General features: G+C 45.7%; 2 long non-coding RNA genes across 3 annotated transcripts; one reads left to right on the top strand and one right to left on the bottom strand.

Moving 5' to 3' along the window:
• Positions 1–460: 460 nt before the first annotated feature.
• LOC126991762 (uncharacterized) lies at positions 461–8,276 on the top strand. 2 transcript variants are annotated; one of them, XR_007745813.1, is made up of 4 exons: positions 461–788; positions 4,169–5,200; positions 5,858–5,898; positions 8,094–8,276. It is a non-coding gene; the product is annotated as an uncharacterized LOC126991762 (long non-coding RNA). The 2 variants fall into 2 exon arrangements; XR_007745812.1 differs by having other exon boundaries at positions 5,852–5,898; positions 8,094–8,120.
• LOC126991763 (uncharacterized) lies at positions 8,266–10,541 on the bottom strand. The gene is made up of 3 exons (XR_007745814.1): positions 10,419–10,541; positions 9,596–9,855; positions 8,266–8,307 (listed from the first exon to the last, which is right to left on the bottom strand). It is a non-coding gene; the product is annotated as an uncharacterized LOC126991763 (long non-coding RNA).
• Positions 10,542–20,136: the final 9,595 nt, after the last annotated feature.

Below are 20,136 nucleotides of genomic sequence, written 5' to 3' on the forward strand. Positions count from 1 at the left end.
CCTCCACTCACGCACTCACTCTGAGGACATGAATGAACCCACAAACCTCTGGTCCAGGAGTCACCACAGCTGTCAGCAGAACAACTTGGAGCGTCCGCCCTTCCTGCCACCAGTGGTCGGAGACTCTCTCTTCACCACACGGTCTGCATGTCAGCAAGGCACTACATCGGACTCCACTACAACCTCCACAACCTCTACGGACTGTCAGAGACGAGTGCCACCAATGCGTAAGTCTATGATGCTCAGAGTTTTAGGTGCAGGGAGGGATATGCTGACAGTAAGTTTGTGGTATGCATTCAGTATGGGCACAGTACATTAGTAATGTGCTTGTAGTAAGTTTGTGGTGTGCATTTATTATCGTTACAGTTTATTAATAATATACCCAAGTCATAGGCAAGAGGAAATATAGATGAAGGAAGGCTGTTTTTCTTTCAGAGTTTACCAGCCAAAGGGATGAAAGAATGAAGATGCTGGCTGGCTGACTCCTGCATAAGGGATTAGGGCAGCATAGGGATGAGCCAGTGTTTAAAATGATGGATGGTAGGGGTTGAGGCATGCAGCTACCAAGTTCAGGAGTGCCCGCCAGTCCTCTTTCTTATAACATACCAATACTTTCATTTAGTATCTATCAATATGGCCATTACTTGTTGCCAGACCCCTGCAGGGTGTGGGAGCCAGGCGGCCATTCATCACTTCCCGCTCGTCCTTCCCCGACCAGGGCCACTACGGGGGCCACTGGACGGGCCACGTGTGCTCCCACTGCTTCAACATGTGGCACTCCACCGCAGGTCAGTGCTGCTGGAATTTATTTATTAATTTATCAATTTATCTATTTATTTTGTTTTTTTTTTTTTTTTTTTTTTTTTTTTTTTTTTTTTTTTTTACATCCTGGCCTACAGTTGGTAGGCCTTCTTTAGGGGCCTGGTGGTCGGCCCGAGCCCGTCATGGCGCAGGGCAGGTGAGTATTTACAGTGATGCCATCTGTTCTGAGCGGGCAATGGGCCACGTTATTTAGAGATTCCTGCGCCCAAACACACACGTGACGTGACTTTTGTAGGAGTTGTGGGCCTTTCCGTAGGTAGTTTTGTGACCCTGGTGGCAGTTTGACAAGGCTTCTGTCCCATGAACTCTAATTACCACTCCTGATAATGCATTTTACCTCTCTCTTTGCCTTAAGAAATAGCTGGTGTGTGAGGGTCAGTAGTGTGTAAGAATCCCAGGCAAAGCATTCCCTTGTCAAGTTTATTCTTTGGTGACATGCAGCTGTGCCCTCTCCTCTACAGCAAACACCCTTGCTCTGTCCTTATCTCAAGTTGTTACCTGAAAACTTCTCATACCATCTCTCAAAAACTTAATGTCTTCTTCTGGCACCTTGGCCCAGCCTGCCACACGACTATTGTCCACTCAGGAAGGGACGGTCCACCACACAGCCTGATATCATGAGGACACTGTGAAGAGAACACTTAATATAACATGAGTGCATTGATGTATGGCAGAATTGTTACAATTTTTAAAGGCTGAATTTAAATTAACTTTTACATGGATGATATATTTTTGGAGTTCATATTATCAATTTTTCACCTTCTCTTCCTCCTCCTCTTCTTCCTCCATGTGCATACTGTTTTTCACTCCAGTGTAATTGTGTGTTTGTGTGTGAGTGTGTGTGTGTGTGTGTGTGTGTGTGTGTGTGAGAGAGAGAAAGAGAGAGAGAGATTCTATGTCATCAACACCCAAAATGAGGCGCTGTAAGTCAGCCTATGGTCCTAAGCATATCAGGCTCCCACTGTTACTATTCCCCAAGGCCACAGAGAAGGTTAACCGTGTTTTCCTGGGTGGTGTTTTCCCGTTCAGGGTGCAGCAGCCGTGTGAAACTATCAGCAGCACCACCCTGCATCTCTGTTTGTCTGTATCTCTGTGTCCCTGTCTTCCTAAATGTATCAGGCTCCCACTGCACCTATTTCCCAAGCCCACAGGGAAGAGTAACTGGGTTGTCTTGGGTGTTTTCTCCTTCAAGACACAGAAGCCATGCAAAACTACCGCCAGGCTCAGGAAACCGCCCATGGAAACCCCAACAACCTCTGCGAGAGCCTTTTGAAATAGATGGAGCAAGCCTGTGAGGAGTTTGACAATATGGACCTTAACTTCATCGTCTGCCAACTTGACGCAGCCTTTCACGCAACTTTTCCCTATCCTTTACAATACTCAGCTGTTGCACTCTTCCACATGAAGCATTTACAATCTGCCCTAAATCATCTTCCTAAGTCCCTGTCACCACACTCAAATTCTTCCCTTCCTGTGCTGTCTTCTGTGCCTTCATTTCATTGTCACTGCTGTTCAGAACTTGCTAACAGCTGCTTCCTTCCTGCCTTCTGCAGTGCCCAAGGCTTTCTGCTCAAGCTCATTCCTCTGCTATTTAACTTCCTAATGCCTGAGTTAACCAAAATCATCACTTTTTTACATCCCTTTCCCTGGTAAACTCTGAAATACTTGTCCTTCCTTATTTCTGCATTTTGTCCTGACTGCCATTTGCTTCACTAAGTCCTCTCTAAGTCACTGCCATCACACTCATTCTTCTTTAATTCCTATCTTCTATGCCTTAATTTCATAGTCACTGCTGTTCTGAACTTGCTAATAGCTGCCTCCCTCCAGCCACACACACACACACACACACACACACACACCACCTTCTTCCTCCTCCCTACCAATTTAACAGAGGCAGGAAATAACATAGAAGCTGCCAATGATTTTTTTTTTGTTATTATTAATCAACATCTTTTAGTAAGGAAGAGCTTCACTTTCTCCAGTGCTCCTGTCACCTTTTTCCTCCCCTCAGAACACTTCAGAAATATGTCAGGGGCAAGAAATAGTAGGAACCTGCCAGCATCAGAAATATGTCAGGGGCAAGAAATAGTTAGGAACCTGCCAGCATCAGAAATATGTCAGGGGCAAGAAATAGTTAGGAACCTGCCAGCATCAGAAATATGTCACGGGCAAGAAATAGTTAGGAACCTGCCAGCATCAGAAATATGTCAGGGCAAGAAATAGTAGGAACCTGCCAGCATCAGAAATATGTCACGGGCAAGAAATAGTTAGGAACCTGCCAGCATCAGAAATATGTCAGGGCAAGAAATAGTTAGGAGCCTGCCAGCATCAGAAATATGTCAGGGCAAGAAATAGTTAGGAACCTGCCAGCATCAGAAATATGTCAGGGGCAAGAAATAGTAGGAACCTGCCAGCATCAGAAATATGTCAGGGCAAGAAATAGTTAGGAACCTGCCAGCATCAGAAATATGTCACGGGCAAGAAATAGTTAGGAACCTGCCAGCATCAGAAATATGTCAGGGCAAGAAATAGTAGGAACCTGCCAGCATCAGAAATATGTCACGGGCAAGAAATAGTTAGGAACCTGCCAGCATCAGAAATATGTCACGGGCAAGAAATAGTTAGGAACCTGCCAGCATCAGAAATATGTCAGGGGCAAGAAATAGTAGGAACCTGCCAGCATCAGAAATATGTCACGGGCAAGAAATAGTTAGGAACCTGCCAGCATCAGAAATATGTCACGGGCAAGAAATAGTTAGGAACCTCCCAGCATCAGAAATATGTCAGGGGCAAGAAATAGTTAGGAACCTGCCAGCATCAGAAATATGTCACGGGCAAGAAATAGTTAGGAACCTGCCAGCATCAGAAATATGTCACGGGCAAGAAATAGTTAGGAACCTCCCAGCATCAGAAATATGTCGGGGGCAAGAAATAGTTAGGAACCTGCCAGCATTTTTTAGTTGGTATAAATGACATCTATTGGTGAGGAAGAGCTGTGATTTTGCCACTCCTTCCCTTCTTTCCTCCTTCTCTCCTGTTCCCTTCTTTCCTCCTTTCCCTCTGCCCCTTCTCCCCTCCCTCCTCCCAGACCCTCCAGGAATTATTCAACAAAGGCCAGAAATAGTTAGGAAGCTGGCTGCAGTGTTTTTAGTTGGTATAAATGACATCTTATGGTGAGGCAGAGCTGTGCCTTTGCTGTTACTCATACTCCTTTTTCCTTCTCTCAGACCCTCCAGGAATTTAATGAAGGCAAAAAATAGCAAAGAGGCTGCCAGTATTTAGTTCGTATTAAGTGACATCTTTAGTGAGGAAGAACTTTGATTGATTTCCTTTTTCCTCCCCTCAGATCCCTCCAGTAGGCTGAGAAGAAGCTCCAGAGCCTGGCCCCGGAGATGGAGGGGCAGCGGTGGGCCAGGAAGCCCTCCGGCTCTGAGACGTGTGGCGCCACAACCAACAACTCCGCGTGCAGGGCGGGCTTAGAGAAAGGCTTTACACAGACCCTGGATAATGCTCCTGGTCTTGTTCCTCTTCTTGTTCTTCTTCTTCTTCCTCTTTACCTTAGTCATGCTGCATTATGAATCATGTTAATTAATATATCCTCTTCTTCTTTACCTTAGTCATGCTGCGTTATGAATCATGTTAATTAATATATCCTTTTCTTCTTTACCTTAGTCATGCTGCGTTATGAATCATGTTAATATCAGACATGGGGTAATCGTAATCAATTACAATCGATTACAGTTTTTCAAGTAATCTTAATCGATTACCCTCTTATTTTTTTAAGTAATCATAATCATAATCGAATACATTATAAAAGTACAACTGTAATCGTGATTACTTTTGTGATTACATTATCAAAGTTTAGTTAATGGTTTCTCGTACAGCAAGTGTGTGCTCTAAATATCTGTAGTAATTCAACCAATTAAATATTCAGCATGGTACATGTGTGAAATTTGCAAGTTCACCTTTCAGTCCTTCCTGTGATCATGATTGTAACCACGATTAATACATCATGTAATCGTAATAGTACTTGATTACACATAATTTTATTGTAATTGTAATCGTAATCGTGAAAATATGAAGTAATCATAATCGTAATCGATTACATAACATAAGTAATTGCTCCGTGTCTGGTTAATATACAGTAAAATCTTGCTAACTTCTCTTCTCTCCTCCTTACCCTCCTCCCTTCCCCTCTCCCCTCCCTCCCCCAATACATTCCCTACACATTTATCCTCCTCCCCAGCCTGAGCACCTCACCACAGAGCTGTCCAAGATGCCTCACGTCCAAGAAGTCCCAGGTTTACAAGTGGAAGGGCCTGCTCAAGGAACTCCGCTGCTCTCTCCTGGACGGAAGGAACCAGGAGATGGAGAGGAGGTGATGGAATAATGTAGGCTCCAGTATTTTAGTTTTTCAGCTTATTCAGAGAGTTGGCAGTTTTGAGGTTTTGTGGTGTCAGGCATGCCTTCCCTTATCACTAATTCCTCCTCCTCCTCCTCCTGGCCCTTGTCACTTGCCTGTTACAGTGTGGAGAGGGAGGGAATACATGAGGGAGGCATTGAAAGGGAGAATTAAGATGTGATGTGGGAATGCCGTCAATTCCATTCTTTTCTTCATAATTGTAATTGTTTTCAGTGTTGTTTTAATGCATATGTAGTGCAGCGATTAGGCCTGACGGGCAAGCCTCCCATTACCCACTCAGCCAGCGGGGTACCTCTTTGGCCAACTGGTAAGGTAGTGGCTCCCCCGTCACGCTGGTCACAGGTTCAATCCCGGGCAGCCGACAAAACCCTCTCCTTGTCTTGATTAATGTCTCGTATGTTTCAATACACGCAGAGGACGTGTGGGACCGGGTGTAGTAGAAAAGAGAGAAAAATCTCAGCCTTAAACACATAACAGGGAGGCTGGACGAGGCGGCAGAACTATAGTGCTAGAAGGCAGGGAACGTATCAGGGAGGCAGGGACACACAGTTTTCTTATTTTTAGTATACGAATACTAATTCAACTTAACTTCTTCCATGGAATGAGATGAAGAAGAAGAAGAAAAAGAAGAGGAAGAAGACTTAGGAACAAAGGTAAAAAATAACAATTTTTTTTTATTCATTTTTTCTCCACTTATTCTCTTTCTTTTATTCCATCTTTTCATCATTATTTCTTCCTTCTCCTCCTCTTTCAAGTTTTCTTTCTCTGCTTCCTTCCTTCCCTCCTCTCTCCTCCTCCTGTCCACTCTACATGTTCTTGGTGACTGTCATTGTTGTCAAAATATGTCTGTTAGTGTTATTAAAACCCGTCCCTGGGCTGGGGCTAGAGTCTGTTGAGCTGCCCTGGCCTCTACTGGAAGGTCTGGGCACACTAGAGGGCTTGGAAGGGGCTGTTTTGCGGCTGAAAACATGTCGCATTGGCCCTGTAAATGTGGGGTCTGTTTAGGGAATTACTGTGTGTGTGTGTGTGTGTGTGTTAAGGCCTCGGGGGCGGCTGGGGGAGTGATTCGGCCAGTGTCCTTTCCTTTATTTCCTTTTCTTAATATTCTTGTTTTTTTAATGTTTTTCTTTCCTTAACTTTTTTATTTGTTACTTTCCTTGTTTTCTTTCCCTAACCTGTTATTTTCCTCTTTACTTCTGTTTTTCTCTTTCCTTGATATTTCTTGTCATTATTTCATGTCTTCTTGCTGCTGGTCTTCCCCTTTCTCCTCCACTTCTCCATTTTATCTCCTCCTCTCCAGTTCTTCTCCTCCCTTTCACCTCCCTCCTAAGGTCGGAAGCATTTGCCCTTCACATCAGCTGTTCCCAAAGGCCAAAAGAGGTCAGTTGGGTCATATGGAGTGTTCTTTTAGGTTCACGGTGCAGAGGAAGATAGATTATGACCTCCTCCTCCTCCATCTCTCCTCCTTTCTCATATCTTCTTCCCTTCCTTTCTTTCTCTTCTTCTCTTCCCTTCCTTCTTTCTTCTTCTCTTCCTTCCTCTCACAATATTCTTCTTTCCTCTCCTTCCTTCCCTTCTTCTCTTTTCTTTACCCCCTTGCCTCCTTCCTCTCCCTCCATCCTCCTCCTCCTCCTTCCTTTCCCTTCTCTCTATCCCTTTTCCTCCTTCTTGGGTCTAATGATAATAACAATGATAATAATAATAGTAATATATATTTGTAATTTATTTTTATTGAGCATTCCTACATTATTTTATTATTACAGGAGGAACACACACACACACACACACACACACACACACACACACACACACACACACACACACACACACACACACACCAGGAGAAATGGGAGAGAAATAGGGGAGAAAAGTGACAATTGTAGCAAGAGATGGAGTGTTAGTGGGAGGGCATGAGGAGATAAATAAACTGTAATGAATGGGAACGTGGGAGGGAGAGCAGAAGTGAATAGTGCAGGAATATAGATGAGTTTAGGGCGGCCAGATCCACAGGGAGGTGAGGTCAGGAAGAGAGCAGCGAAGGGCAGAGTTATGAAGGGAAGAAGTGTGAGCACGGAGGCCAAGAGGGGATCAAGAAACAGCTTTAGCCAAGTACTGTACATGACACGCAGCAGAGCAAGGGGGAATACGTTCAGTGGAAAGGTGTTATACAAGAGGTGTGTGTGGTGTGTCAGGACGAGGCAGAATGAAGTGTGTACGAGTGGTTTGGTGTGGGTGTGGCAGCGAAAGGAGTGGAGTGTGCTGCGCCCAGATGGTTTGGACACGTGATGAGAATGGGTTTGTGAAGAGAGTGTATGAGGGAGGGGCCGTCAGGGAAAGTGAGAAGAGGAGGAGGAGGAGGAGGAGGAGGAGGAGAAGACAGCATGGGTATATAAGTGAAGATTTAAGGAGATGGAAGAAGAGGAATTGAAGAGTGAGATTGCCAGAGCAGGGACAGATGGAGGCACTTCTGAGATTGAGATACACACACACACACAAACACACACAGTGACTGACTAACTACTGAGGAAATGTAGTAGTAGTAGTAGTAGTAGTAGTAGAAAGAGAGAAAGAATAAGGAGAAGGAAGAGAAAGAGACAGAAGGCTGTGCTCTCTCTCTCTCTCTCTCTCTCTCTCTCTCTCTCTCTCTCTCTCTCTCTCTCTCTCTCTCTCTCTCTCTCTCTCTCTCTCTCTCTCTCTCTCTCTCTCTCTCTCTCTCTCTCAGGATCCACAGGATGACCCCCACAGTATGTTGACAACCCCCACAGACACATATATGGTCCCCCCCCCTCCCTCTTTCTCTATAGAGCTAATTCTTTCTCATTATTTTTATTATTTCTCTTCCTATCAGAACCCCGACAAAAGATGAAGAAGAAGAAGATGAAAGAGAAGAAGAAGATGAAAGAGAAGAAGAAGAAGGAGGAAGTGAAGAAGAAAAGTTTGTCTTTCAATAATAATAATAAAATATATGTTGAAAGAAATCAGTTTAAATTTTGTCCATATAACACACACACACACATATACCCTCTCCTTCTCTTCCTTCTCTTCTTTTCTTCTTCTTCTTTCTGCAATACATTAAAACATATTACTATCCAAATCTAGAAGAGGAGGAGGAAGGAGAGGGAGGCATGGAGGGAAGGAGAGAGAGATAACAGAGTGGACCAAGGGAGACAGATTGAGGGAGGAGAGAGAAGTAAAGAGTGGTGGAGAGAGAGAGAAGGGAAAAGGTTGATAAAGAAGAGAATGGAAGAGAGAGTGGGAGGGAGAGGGAGAAGGAGAGGAGGGAGGGAAGGGGAGGAGGGAGGGAAGGAAAGAGGGAAAAGGTGGATAAAGAAGAGAATGGAAGAGAGAGTGGGAGGGAGAGGGAGAAGGAGAGGAGGGAGGGAAGGAGAGAAGGGAAAAGGTGGATAAAGAAGGGAATGGAAGAGAGAGTGGGAGGGAGAAGGAGGAGAGGAGGGAGGGAAGGAAAGAGAAGCGATTCTAACATTAGGAGAGATTTGGATGAGGTATAAATCCTGGAGGGGAGAGGAGAGGAGGAGGAGGAATGGGTGAAGAATGTAATGAAGGAAGAGAGAGAGGAGAGGAAAAGGGAGGAAGAAAGGAAGAGAGAGGGAGGAAGAATGAGAGAGAGGAGGAGGAGAAGGAAGAAGAGAGTATGAAAAAAAAACTAATATAAATCAAAATAAACCTTCTATTCCTCCTATTATCTCCTTCTACTAATCACCAAGGCTATTATACTGATGGTAGATGTAGACAACCTCTCCCTGACTCTGCTCCAGGGAGGCAAGGAGCAGTGTGAGGGCAGTAAAGAAAGTAACCTTGCCCAGGGTCAGGCACCACAAGGACTCAAACCACAAGAAAAGACTGCAAAACATAGAGAGGATAATGTGTTTTCCTTCTTACTGTCTGACGACAACAATATCTATAGCCACTGAGAACTGAAGAAATGTTTTGAGAAATCTAATAACTAATACATGTCCAATATATAGTTCTGGAAATGAGGCAGCTTTATATATTATGTGCTGACAACACTACCTGCACAGAACACACCAGCAGGACATGAGGGATAACTTTCACCAGTCCTGCCCCTTAACCCCTTGACTGTGGATTTCCTACAAGAAGACCTCACCAAGCTACAGCAATGGAACAAAAAATGTCTGCTACAATTCACTGAAGAAAAATGTAAAGTCCTGCACCTTGGGAGGGGATATCCAGCACACCAATACCACATGGGAAACACTCCACTATCACCACAGAGGCAGAGAAAGACCTGGGACTGTATGCTACCAGGCTACCAGTGAAGGCCAAATCCGTGCCAATTGCAGTGGTCGGATTAAAGACCCCCACACTCACCTTGAAGCAGAGCGCCGGCCAGTAGCGGCTGTGGGTACGGATGACGTCATTGATGGTCTGCACGGCACTCTTGTTGGGCACCAGCTGGGGCTCAAGGGGGGGCAGCGGATCCCTCAGCAAGGCCTTGGCACACAGCGTCATGCAGTAGCTGATGGTGGTGAGGTCGAAGCCGCCCTCCAGTGCCAGAACCATGCGCCCCTTGGCCAGGCCAGACAGAAGGGCCATCATATGTCCAAAGCAATTAGGACTCACGCAGCAACCTGGGAGTGCGTGTGAGGCTGTTACTTTAGGTATGAGATGCATGAAGGGAGCAATAAGGGAGGAGGAAGAGAAAGGGAGTCCTGTAATGTGGAATGCAATGGTTAGGCTGTGTTACTTTAGGTATGAGATGCATGAAGGGAGGAATGGGGGTGAGGAAGAGGAAGGGAGTTATTCACTATGGAATGCAATGGTCTGACATGACAATACACCAGGATACAATATAAGGAGACTACAAAATGCTTCATTGCATACACATGGCAGCCCCTGAAGATGAGTTATTAAAGCAGATAAAAATAAATAAATAAAGAAAGAAAAAAAGCAAAAAGAACAATACAGAAATTTTGGATAAGAACAGAACACTAAAGGAATAAAGAGAGGAAAACAAGAAACCCAAACAGTGAAGGAGTGCACCAGGGAGTGCTGTTATGAAGCCAAAACTCCCGACCATGAACTGAAAATATAGTTATGAAGAGAGAACTGAACTGAACTGAACAGATAGTGACAGAAAAAGAGAAAGAGGCAGCAGCAGGTAGTCATACAGATAGTGACACCATCCACCAACCTCCAAGTGGGTCCCCGCACCAACATCAAGGCTGGCAGTGACCAGGACCAGCTGTGGATTGAACTGGAAGGCCACGGGCAGCACCACCTGAGTGAGAGCCTCTGCGTCACCCATGCCACTCTGAAACAACACAAGAAAAACACTGTGGCTTTAGTAAACACGACTTCTTCCTCCTGAACTGTGGCTGGGAGGAAGGACACTGGACGATGAAATACCAGAGCTGAGGACCATGACTGATTCTTGCATTGGGAGCTTGGATAGCAGGGTGAACCTTCATGTGCTGGACAGGGCTGTGTGGATCTAGACATCGATCAGTGGGAATCATAACAGGGAAAGAAAAAAAGTGTCAGGTAATTGTGAATGAATAAAAATGCAATACTTCAGCACCAGTGTGGGGAGAAAAATACTCAGAGGACTTAGTACTCGAGGGTTAATTTTCTGATTTGTAGCTGGGAGGAAAGACACGGGGTGGTGAAATAGCTGAATCAAGGGTTTAGCTGTTAAATCTCAATCTCTCTCTCTCTCTCTCTCTCTCTCTCTCTCTCTCTCTCTCTCTCTCTCTCTCTCTCTCTCTCTCTCTCTCTCTCTCTCTCTCTCTCTCTCTCTCTCTCTCTCTCTCTCTCTCTCTCTCTCATGGGAGTGTATGTAACCAGGCTAACTGTGAAAGCCAAATCCATGCCAGTTGCAGCGGATGGGCTAATATGTGAAATGTTCAACAAATAAATAGGACACAGAGTCAAAGGAATGCAGTGATATGTAAAAAGACCCATTCTACTTATGAAAATTTAGTAGATTGAACTTTCTAACACAGGGAAAACAAGAAAATTTTGACCTCTCCCCCCCTATTGGAAAGATTCTACGAGCAAACCATTTTGTGACCATTACTCAACATCTGGAAGGGTAAAGTGTGACCAGGTGCAAAAAATATCAAACATGCACAAGAGAAAGGAAACTAGAACATAGTTATCTACATGAAAGGTAGAAAAAGTCTCTGCCTCTGCTACACACCTAGGTCGGAACTGTCAATCGCCTCCGCCCTTCACATCAACTATTTCCAGAGGCCAAAAACGAGACCAGGCGGGTTCTGATGCGTGTTGTTTAGGTTCACGGTACAGAGGAAGGGTCAAACCACCACCAGGGCTATAAAACTACTCCTGGAAATGCCCACAACTCCTGTGAACGCCTCAATCATTAAATAGGTGACCTTGGGCGTGGAAATGTTTGAGCATATGACCCCTAGACTGGTAGAGGGTGACCAGGGGCAAAAAAATACTGAACATGCACAGGAGTATAGAAACAAGAACATTTTTATCTACCTGAAAGGTAGAACAACAGTCTCTGCATCTACTAAACACCTATAGGTCAGAATTGTCAGAAGCTTCCACCCCTTCACATCAACTATTTCCTGAGGCCAAAAAGAAGACCAGTTGGGCTCTGATGTGTGTTTTTTTAGGTTCACAGTACAGAAGAAGGGTCAAACCACCACCAGGGCCATAAAAACTACTCCTGGAAATGCCCACAACTATCATGAACGCCTTGTCAAACAGGTGACCTTGGGCGCGGAAATGTTTAAGAATGTGACCCCTACACTGGTTGAGGGTGACCAGGGGTAAAATAAATACACTGATCATGCACAAGAGGAAAGAAACAAGAACATTTTCATCATCTACCTCAAAGGTAAAATAACAAAGTGTCTGCATCTACTACACACCTACACTGGCCCTGTATTCTCAAACCTTTGGGCACCCAAGTACACATATTTAACAGGGCTTCCATAGGCATTGTGGGCATTACTAGGGGTAGTGTACTGAACCTGGTGGTAGTGTGGCCCTTCTTCTGTACCATGAATGTGAAAAAACCCTCATGAAAACCCAATTAACCCCTTGACTGAGGATTTCCTACCAGAAGACCTCACCAAGCTATAGGAGTGGAACAAAAGGTGGCTGCTACAATTCAATGAAGAAAAATGTAAAGTCCTGCACCTTGGGAGGGAATATCCAGCACATCAGTACCACATGGGAAGCCAGGCTACCAGTGAAGGACAAATCCGTGCCAATCGCAGTGGACAGGCTAGTCTTTTTTGGCCTTTGGAAACAGTTGACGTGGTGGGAGGTGGAAGCGTTGAGAATACCGACACTGGTGGAGACTAAAAGCTGACCGAGTGTGCTAAAAAAATCTAGCGTTGACACAGGCACACACACTAAAAAAGGTCCTGCTCACCACCATCCTTTCCCCTGAGAAGAGGAGACAGAATGACCCACTTTGGCGAGACTCATGCATTTGGGAGTTAGTAAGTTATGTCTTCACACATGCGACAAAAAGTCAATTCCTGCTATACTTTTATTGGTGCAGAGAAGAGCAATGAAAAAAAATGTCCTCGAAACACTTTTTTGATTTATGTGGTTTCATTGATTTAGGTATTAATAGACTGATTTTTTTTTTTTTTTATTATTATTTATTTGTGTGTGTGTGTGTGTGTGTGTGTGTGTGTGTGTGTGTGTGTGTGTGTGTGTGTGTGTGTGTGTGTGTGTCTCGTCAGCAGAGATATGGCCCTCACCTTGTTGCAGGAAATGTTAATGTTGTAGCCTTGGCCAGGTCCCGTCCCCACTCGTCGTAGTTTGGGTCCTCAGAGGATGGGAAGAAGAGGCCGTGGTCGTGGCGGTGGAGGGACACGTACAGCACCCTCGGCTCGGCCACAAACAAATGCTGGATGCCGCTGCCGAGGTGCACATCCTGGTCCACCACCAGCACCCTGCAGGCCACAGAGATGATGTTGAGAGTACAGTAGAATGCATACACACACACACACACACACACACACACGTGTAGGCGAGATGTGAAAAAAGTTTAGCTTCCCAAAGCATTGAGCTATGGAATAGACTGGAGGAGGAGGTGGTTTGTGCAAGAAACATTCATGATTTTAAGGAATAGTTGGATAAGAGAGGATATGGAGGCGGGACAGCGTGAGCGTAGCTCTTTTCCCGTACGTCACAACTAGGTATATACAACTAGGTAAATACACACAGACGGGACCACACGAGCGTAAAGCCCAGGTCCTGTAAAACTACAACTAGGTAAATACAACTAGGTAAATACACACCCACATTCACACCACACACCCACATGCACACACTCACACACACACACAAACACATGACAATAAATCAAGGTGGACGGAAGAAACTAGTGGAGTCCCCCAAGGATCGGTGTTGGCTCCGATTATGTTTGCAATATATATAAGCGACATGACAGAAGAGGTGACAAGCTATATGAATATGTTTGCTGATGATGCTAAACTAATGAGGGTGGCTAATGAAGAAGACTGTGTAGCCCTGAGCCAAGATCTCGACAGAATAAACAAATGGTCACAAAAATGTGAAATGACATTCAGTACAGAGAAGTGTAGTGCGATGGAGTTTGGTAAGAGCAGTAGACGAATATCGGGGAGCTACTCTCTGAGTAATGAAAGAATCATGAAAAAAACAGAGGAAAAAGATCTGGGAGTGACCATAACAGACAAGTTATCCTTTGGAAAACATATAAATCGGATAACTGGGGTAACATACAATCTTCTTAGAAACATAGAAGTAGTATTTACATATTTAGATGAAGAAATGGTGAAGAAACTAATAACATCTATGATACGTCCAAGACTGGAATATGCAGCATTAGTGTGGTCACCTAGATTGAAGAAAGAAATTAGAAAGTTGGAAAGAATACAAAGAGCAGCGACCAAACTACCAGAAACTCTGAGAGAATACACTTATGAAGAAAGACTGGAGAAATTGGGACTAACAACACTGGAGAGAAGGAGAGAGAGAGGGGACCTAATAGCATTGTACAGGATACAAGAGGGATTGGAGAAATTGGACAGGGAAGACTTAGTGGTATGTGATAGGAGTGTGACAAATAATAAGCAGTGGATAATAAGCATTATGGAAACGGGACAGCACGGGCCTAGTACGGCTCTTTTCCTGTATTTCACAACTAGGTAAATACACACCCACACACACACACTCACTCACACCCACACCCACATATACACACAGTCACACCAACACACACACACACACACACACACACACAGGACAATAAAGAAAGGGAGAGAGAAAGAGGAAAATGATAAAAGGAGATGAGAGATTTTTGATAAAGGAAGGAGAGATGGGATAAAGGAAAGAAGGAATATAAATAGATGATGCCAGATAGATAAAAGGAAGAAGATGATAAAGGAAGGAGATGGGAGAGGATGAAGAATAGAGAGATAGATAAGACCAAAGAGATAACAGATAAAGAGGGAAGAGAGATGGAAGCGAAGGAGGAATAAGAGAGACAGGTGATGCAAAACAGATTCAGGATAAAGGAAGGAGAGGAAGAGAAATAGGCGATGTGAAGGAAATATTTGACAAAGGAATGATAATGATGAAAATAAAAGGCAGAGTTAATGTGGTGCCAGGGCCAAGCAGCGCCCACCTTGGCATCCCAGCCTGTTGGCGGCGACGGCCACGTTGTTGTAGAAGCAGAAGCCATGGGGGCGGTCCAGCTCGGCGTGGTGGCCGGGGGACGGATGATGCCCACGCCGGCCCTGGCTCGGCCTGCAAACACCTCGTCCACGACCTTCAAGGAAAGAGATTGTATCATTCCTACTTTGTTTTCCTCCTCTTACATTACTGTCTATTACAAATGCATTCTTGAGGGTAGTGTATTATGACTAGAAAAATAGTACATATAAGTGTGTGTATAAAAAGTATAGAATGCAGAATGAAAAAAAGATTACAGGCTTTTACTATAATTTTCTTTCCTTCTCCTTCTCCTCCTCCTCCTTATCCTCTTCTTCCTCCAATTTCAATACAGCATTATTTTCTATTACAGGCTTTAACTATAATTTTCTCTCCTCCTTTTCCTTCCTCCTCCTCCTCCAATCTAAAGACCCAACCATGAGCAGAGACTAGAGGAGTGACTCAATGCCATTCCTTTTCATCTCCTGTCTCACACACCTCCTCCTCCTCCTCCTCCTCCTCCTTTCTCTACCATCGTGAACACAACATTACTCTCTCCTACATGCACTTATGGTACTTCTTTCTCCCCCTCGTACCTGCAGCAGTGAGCCGGCCGAGAGCAGGGCACAGGCATTGGTGGCGGGGTGGAGGTAGACAGACTTGTAGTTCTCCTGCATGGTCTGCAGCTCCTCCTCCCCCTGGGCCTGGAGGCTGAACATGAAGGCCACGTGTTCCTGGCTGTGCATGAGCTCCACCTCCTCACGCTGGGCCACCGAGGCTGTGCAAGGATGGATAGAGGGAGGGAGAAAATGGTTAGATTAAGATTAGACTCTTTCTTTATCAATATCTCTTTGGCATCATCTATAAATCTCTCTATTTCTCATTTACTCTCTCCCATCTCTCCTTCCTTTATCCAGAATCTGTTTTGCATCTCTCTCTCTCTCTCTCTCTCTCTCTCTCTCTCTCTCTCTCTCTCTCTCTCTCTCTCTCTCTCTCTCTCTCTCTCTCTCTCCTCAATTCTAATTCCAACAATGAGAACAACTTCTTTGCCTCAACTCAACCCAACTGATCCTACTGGCTGACACTGCATCAAGTTTATAAAGCAGGTCCAAGGAATAGAGAGAGCTGCATACCCTCTATGCATTACTATGGGTGGCTATACAGGTGTTAGCCAGTGCAGGTGTGAAGGGAGACTCATACTAAGCAAGGCGAATAAGGAGAAGTAAACAACGGAACAGTGAACGACGGAACAGTGACATAAACATGAACACACACATCATACAGACAGTGCCTCCACCACCCACCTGCAGCCGCTGGCCTCGCCCCAGCATCTCCCACACCCGCTGGATGCACTCTGGCCGCTCTGGATGTTCCCTGTGTGTAGGGGGGAGAGGGTGAGTTAGTGTATACCTCTGTGTGTTGTGGTGTGAGGGAAACTTGTCTGGTAAAAAAGGTTGCTCTAGTATGAGGGTAGAAAGCTGCCTCAAGGGGTTATGTGTGGTCAAAGTTATGGTGGTTAAGTGTTGGTTAGATAAGTGAGGAAAGCTTTGTCTTCTAGCTCTGGTAAAGAGTATTAAAGCTGCCTGAATGGGTGACATATGTAACAAGGAATTGGGTGAAAATAAATAAATGGTATGCAGAAAGTTGGAAAGTTTGGTTTAGTCGGCGCAACATCTGTGGTCATATGCCGGAGAGAGACAGAAGGGAAGGAATTATAGAAGGGAACAGATCCCAGGAGACGGGACACAACCCCCGATTAATACCTGGTACCCATTCACTGCTGGCTGGACAGGGGCGTGGGGTATCGGAAAAGCCGCCCAAATTTTTCCACTCCACCCAGGAATCGAACCCAGGCTCTCTCGGTTGTGAGCCGAGTGTGCTAACCACTGCACCACGAAGTCCTCTATAAATGGTAAATGTGAGGGAAACTCTGAGTCTTTTTGAGGTAAAAGCTCTGGTAAAAAGATGCCATGTGCTGCCTCAGTGGGTTTGGTGTGGACAAGAAATTCAGTCCAAGTAGATATATATATGTGAGGGAAACTTGGTCTTCTTGAGGTAAAAACTCTGGCAGGTACCAAGAGCTGCCTCGGGTACATCAGAGTACTTAGACTATCTTCATTATGTTTTGTCTGTGAATGAAAAAACACCTTAGTGTGTAGTGCACTTACCCTTCCGTAAGGCTGCGTGTTGCTCCACCTGCTCGTCACACACCAGACACAGCCTCGGAGACTCACTCAGCACCACGGCCTCTGAAGACAAGGCACAGAGCTCCTCAGTGACTCCTGTTTGCTGTGACTGAGCTTCCTATGAAAGGTGTACACCCCTCCCTCTTCCTTCTCCTCCTCCTCCTCAGCCATTATTATTGGTCCACTGCAGTACAAAGGCATTTCCTAATGTTCCCAACCTCCCTCACATCTCCTTCACTCCCTCCCTTCCCTTAACTCTCCTTTCCCCTCCTTCCTTTCCCTTCCTCTCCCTTCCTCCCTGCTTCCTTTTCTTTCCCTCTCAACCCCCCTCTCTCTCTCCCTCTTCCTCTTTGCCTTCCCTTTCCTTTCCTTCCCTCCCTCTCTTCCATTTTTCCCTTTCTCCTCTTCCTTCCCTCTTTCTCCCCCTCCCTCCTCCCCTTCCTCCCCTTCCTTCCTACATACCTTCCCTCCTCAGCTGCAGCAGTTTCTCACCAATCCTCTCCCTGAGCTGCTGTGTCTGTGGTGTCAGGAGCTGCATGGTGTCTCTGGTCTGGAGGCGTAAGGGCCAGACACCCACCAGGCCTTGGAAGGAGAGGCTCGGGGTGAAGGTGCTGGGGTCAGCCTCGCCCCGCACCTCCTGCTGGCATAAGGACCCCTGGTACTGGAAGCAGCGCCAGTGTGCCCGCTGGACGTACACCAGGCTCAGCAGTGTCTCCTGAAGGCTGGGGAGGACAGGGAAGGGAGAGGAAGGTCACTGTTGAGAAAAAGAGCAGGTTAACTATAGGAAAAAGACATTGTTTCTGAGATCCAAGAAAGGCCATCAAGGAAAAATAAAACAATGCTATAGGCCTAAACAGCTTCCTCTTAATGAGCAGACATGGATAGGGAAATTAAAATAGACAGCGACAGTAAAGTAAGGAGAATAATAATAATAAAAAAGAGGAACAAAAACAATATTAAAACAAAACAGTTCAATAAATCCTGCATCAGAGATAAGGCAGACAGAGAGATAGATAAATGGATATAGACAGACTGAGACAGATAGATAGATAAAGACAGATATAAGCAGAGATAGATAGACAGGCATAGAGATGGACAGATTGATACAGAAAGATACAGACAGACAGACAGCTATCAGGCACCTTGGTGATGGCTGCAGGGGGGTCCAGCAGGGGGGCAGTGGTGGCCCAGCAAGGCACTGAGGGTGTGGGCGGCACTCTTGGCCAGGACGGCAGGCACCACCCACCCTGCACACACAACAGGGATTGCTTATTACCATTCTAATTATTATTATTATTATTATTATTATTATTATTATTATTACTATTATTATTATCAATATTACTATCATCCTGCTATGTAATAATAATTGTCTAAGCTATTTTTTAGATTTCTGTGCAATATTTTTTTCAAGTTTTCAGTGATGTATCAATTTTTTTTTCCCAATTGAATTCTATAGGGAGGTAGAATGCATACCAGTGTGTGGATGTGTGGTGCTCAGTTCCTGCCACAATGTTTGGGTGAGGTCAGACTGGTCACCTCCAGCACCAGCACCACCTTGCCCCGCACCAGGGCCATCAGCTGGGAGGTGAGGTGTGCGTACAGGCCTGGCCACACCTCCAGCACCAGCACCACCTTGCCCCGTGCCAGGGCCATCAGCTGGGAGGTGAGGTGTGCGTACAGACCTGGCCACACCTCCAGCACCAGCGCCACCTTGCCCCGCGCCAGGGCCATCAGCTGGGAGGTGAGGTGTGCGTACAGGCCTGGCCACACCTCCAGCACCAGCGCCACCTTGCCCCACGCCAGGGCCATCAGCTGGGAGGTGAGGTGTGCGTACAGGCCTGGCCACACCTCCAGCACCAGCACCACCTTGCCCCGCGCCAGGGCCATCAGCTGGGAGGTGAGGTGTGCGTACAGGCCTGGCCACCTCCAGCACCAGCGCCACCTTGCCCCCCACGCCAGGGCCATCAGCTGGGAAGTGAGGTGTGCGTACAGGCCTGGCCACACCTCCAGCACCAGCACCACCTTGCCCCCGCCAGGGCCATCAGCTGGGAAGTGAGGTGTGTGCAGGCCTGGCCACACCTCCAGCACCAGCCCCACCGCGCCCCGCCCCAGGGCCATCAGCTGGGAAGTGAGGTGTGCGTACAGGCCTGGCCACACCTCCAGCACCAGCGCCACCTTGCCCCGCGCCAGGGCCATCAGCTGGGAGGTGAGGTGTGTGTACAGGCCTGGCCACACCTCCAGCACCAGCACCACGTTGCCCACGTCAGGGCCATCAGCTGGGAGGTGAGGTGTGTGTACAGGCCTGGCCACACCTCCAGCACCAGCACCACCTTGCCCCGCGCCAGGGCCATCAGCTGGGAGGTGAGGTGTGTGTACAGGCCTGGCCACACCTCCATCTCACCCTGAAACGCCAGATGGTAAAATAAAGTATAATAAATATGCTGTATTATTATTATTATTATTATTATTATTATTATTATTACTATTGTGTTTGGCTTCCCTGTTAAGAGTGGTTCATAATGGGAAGTTTGTGATACAGTTGAGTAAAATAAAATATATATACCATCTTTTATTATTATTATTAGTATTAGTATTAATAGTAATAGTAGTAGTATTATCATCATCATTATTATGAGGCTTGACTTCCCTGCTGGAGTGATTCACACTGGCAAGTGTCTGGATGAGGAGACAGAGCTGAGAACATCCATGAATTTATAAAAGTAAGTACAGTTGTATGAAAGCAGATATGGAGGCAGGTTAACACAAGCTTAGTTAAAATCCTCTATACTATGACTAAGTAAATGCATACAAAAACCAGACAAGCCAGCTGAGGCAGACACAAACACACACACACACACACACACACACAGACACATTGTGACTTAGAATGACCTTGAAAATAGAGAAAATTGAGCTCAAGCAAAAAATATTCATGAATTAAAGCTAAACTTGATAAACTGAAATTTGGAGACAGGACCAGCGTAAAGCATCCTGTATATCACTAGGTAAATACACACACACACACAAATACAA

Source organism: Eriocheir sinensis, unplaced genomic scaffold, assembly GCF_024679095.1.
Source record: "Eriocheir sinensis breed Jianghai 21 unplaced genomic scaffold, ASM2467909v1 Scaffold333, whole genome shotgun sequence".
Classification (NCBI taxonomy): domain Eukaryota; kingdom Metazoa; phylum Arthropoda; class Malacostraca; order Decapoda; family Varunidae; genus Eriocheir; species Eriocheir sinensis.